Here is a 3,536-nt window from a genome sequence, read left to right on the forward strand (position 1 = left end):
CCCTTGAGTATTGAAGGAGTCTGGCTAGGGTGGGGAGAGCCTCATGGATGTGGAGGTGACTAGGTTAGAGAAATGGATTAGTATTTATTTTTGTTGTTGCTATTTTTTTTTTAAGAGGGGGAGAAAAGCTAGCACCTCGGGCAAGACCTACCCCAAAGAAAATGGTGTCTAAAATGTTCACAGTTCCTTCTTTTGCCTCAAAAAGTGACATTTATTTAAAGCAGGGGGTGGAGGATGGGGAAAAAAGACAAGATGTCCATCCCTTGGCTCCCTTCCCACCTCCCTCCTGCTCAAGCCCTCCAGGACTGAACCTTGCGCCAGCACGATACCAGGACAGATGGCCCCTCTCAGAAGAGGTCAGCAACGTTGAGGGGCATTTCCTCAATGGAGGTGTTATAGAAGGTCTCAATGTCTCAAAGAATCCTCTTGTCTTCTTCTGTCACCATGTTAATAGACACACCCTTATAGCCAAAACACCTACCACTTCCAATTCTGTGAATGTAATTTTCCCTGTTGGTGGGAAGGTCATAGTTAATTACTAAAGAAACTTATTGCACATCAATGCCTCTGGCCAGTAGGTCAGTAGTGATGAGAACTCTGCTGAAGCCAAAACGGAACTCCCTCATCATCACGTCTCGTTCCTTTTGGTCCATATCTCCATGCATGGTAAAGACAGTGAAATCCTGGGCATGCATTTTTTCAGTGAGCCAGCCAGCCTTCTTTTGGGTGTTAACAAAGATGACAGCCTGGGTGATTGTTAACATTTCAAACAAATCAAACCATGTGTCTAGCTTCTACTTCTCATGTTCCACATGGATGTAGAATTGTCAGATACCTTCCAAGGTTAGTTCTTCCTTCTTTAAAAGAATTTGAATGGGGTCCCTCATGAACTTCTTGTTCACTTCAAGCACATCAGAAGGCATTGAAGCTGATAACAAAACTACCTGAGTGTTGCTGTTGAGTGTCTGGAATATGTCATAGATCTGGTCCTTGAACCCACAGCTTAACATTTCATCAGCTTCATCAAGCACAAACGTTTTTATGTATATGGGAGAAAAGTATCTTCGATTAAGCATATTAAATACATGGCCTGGGATACTAACGATGATATGGATAGTCTCTGTCTGCAGTTTCTGTATTTCAGCATGGACATTGGTTCCCCCAATGCAGGCATGGCAGGAGGCACTGATGTAATCTCCTAATGCCATTACCACTTTCTCTATCTTCTGGACCAACTCTTGAGTGGGAGTCTGGGTGGCTTTCAGATCCAATTCTATCTTCTGTAAAATTGATAGGGTTAAAGTGTTGTTTTCCAAGTCCCAGACTGGGCTTGAGCAATCATATCATAATCTTTGATACAAGGAAGAATGGTTTTCTGCTTTATGGCAGAGGGCTTTTCAAAACCATAGGCATAGATGCCTCAGAGAAGGGACTGGGAAAGATTCATGTCATAAAAGCCATCAACAATCTCATTCCAATTACTCTCGATGACACCTTCTGGCTCCATTCCATCAAGGCCATTGTCTCTGGACTGGGAATCCTGACTCACTGACATGATCCTTAGAAACTTGCCTCATTTGTTTTAACTTCATTGTTCTGGATTGGTGGGGGTTTTTTAAGCTTCTGCTGGGTTTTGCTTGCAGTATCCTGTAATTCTTCAAGTTTGTGTTTCACCCATTGAAAATATTTGATCATTGTTCTTTTAAATTCTGTGTCCTAAAGTTTAATCAGACTTCTGCCTTCAGGAAATCCATTGATACTGTGTCACCTTTTCAAGGTGACATCTTGCTTTGTGCTTGTATAAGGTGTAAGATAGCTTGCTTCTTTTGTGAATTTATAGGTGCTTGATCTGAAGACAATGCTCTAAAATTCCGTGGACAGCTGTTCCACCTATGTTTCTCTCTGAACTTCTAACTCAAAGGAAGCTTCAGTTTGGGGCCTGTGAGAGCAGCCTCTTGCAGCTAGGTCAGATCAAGGTGCTCCAGATTAAAGGCAAGTTGATTGACTGACTGGATAGGTAGGCACAGGTGTGGAGCCAAATGGGGAACAGGACAGGCACAGGAGTATGGGGCGACCACAGGGGTGAGTGAGTCATTTGCGAGGACCTCGCTCAGATTTCAGTTGTCCAGGTGCGCTCACAAGTGTGCTCCCTACTAAAATTCCAGCTGTCTATCTCCCACCCAGTGGATCTCGCTCAACAGTCCTTGCCTAGTGGCCGTCACCCAGGTGCCCTCTCCAGTGACTGCTGCTCCAGAGGGGCCCTGTATCCAGCATGGCTTAAGAAAACTCAGGACAAAAAAAAGAAGAGAGAGAGAAAGAAAGACAGACAGACAAATTCCTGCCACCTGTTGCTCCTGGCTTGCCCACAGGGCTTAAGAAAACTCAGTCAATTTCCCACTGACCTGCTTTATTCTGGAGTGGGGTCCACAGTGGCTTGGCTGGCAGCTTCCACCAGGGCCTGCAGCTCTGTGCTCCTGGGCTTCCAAACTAATTTTAATAAAAGTTCTGACTCAAATTTTTACTGTCCACGTGGCGCCACATCATTCGATGTGCACTGTGTCGGTCTCTCTGGTGGCCTGTTTTTATGCAGTTTGCTGCTCCTCCAGGTCCTTAAGCTATTTCTTCCACTGCTTCAATCTTGTTCTCACCGAAGGCATCATTTCTTTAGTCTTACTTGCTCACTGTCCAACTTTCACCTACATATGAAGGAATTGAAAACGCCATAGCTTGACTCACTTAAATCTTTAAAGTGGCATTCTTGCTTTTCACCACCTGAGAGAGGTCCTTTGCAGCATATTTGCCCATTGGAATATATATTATTTGATGCCTTGACTACTATTTTCATAACTGATGATTGTTGATCCCAGTAAAATGAATTTTTCCCCTCACATACTGTTGGTTTGTGTTTTGTAAATTTAGTGAGGGTTCATAAAGAGATTCATTTTCATGTATTGCCCTCCTCTCAATTTCCTTTGTAATGGTGCTCCATATTATTAATTATCATACTAATAATTTCTTTTTTTTTTATACTAATAATTTCTAATCACCCATTCCTTTCAGATTGCCCATCTATCAACCCATTACTGTGCACTGTTCATTATATATACATTCGTTTCCCACCCTCTTCGTCCTCTACTCCCATATTAATCCTATTATTACAACAGTGGGCTTATGCAGTATTTGTCATTTTGTGACTGGGATATTTCACTCACCATAATGTCTTCCAAATTGATCCATGTTGCATAGTGTTTTAAGAATTCATTATTTTTCAATGCTACATAATACTTCTCTCCATTGGAGAAAGAATGGGAGTCACACAAGTGTTGAGGACTTTTGTTCATAGGGTTGCTATGAGCCACCTACGACTCAACGGTACTTATCAACAACAACAAGAGAGAGTAGTTGGCCTAGTGGAGAGAAAATGATGCTACCAAGCCAAAGGTGGGTGACTTCTAATCTGTGGCCCTCAGGCCCGTTTCTCATTGGCTTTTGTTCAAACATTCTTCTAGGTTGTATAGCCCTGGTGTGTCCACTTG

At 42.8% G+C, this 3,536-nt stretch overlaps 1 pseudogene; it reads right to left on the bottom strand.

Annotated features, from left to right (window-relative positions):
- Nucleotides 1-347: 347 nt before the first annotated feature.
- Nucleotides 348-1,555, bottom strand: LOC102851054 (annotated as a pseudogene).
- Between the last annotated feature and the right edge of the window lie 1,981 nt (nucleotides 1,556-3,536).

This window comes from Elephantulus edwardii, unplaced genomic scaffold, assembly GCF_000299155.1.
Source record: "Elephantulus edwardii isolate Elephantulus edwardi_28Jun2011 unplaced genomic scaffold, EleEdw1.0 scaffold00192, whole genome shotgun sequence".
Classification (NCBI taxonomy): Eukaryota; Metazoa; Chordata; class Mammalia; order Macroscelidea; family Macroscelididae; genus Elephantulus; species Elephantulus edwardii.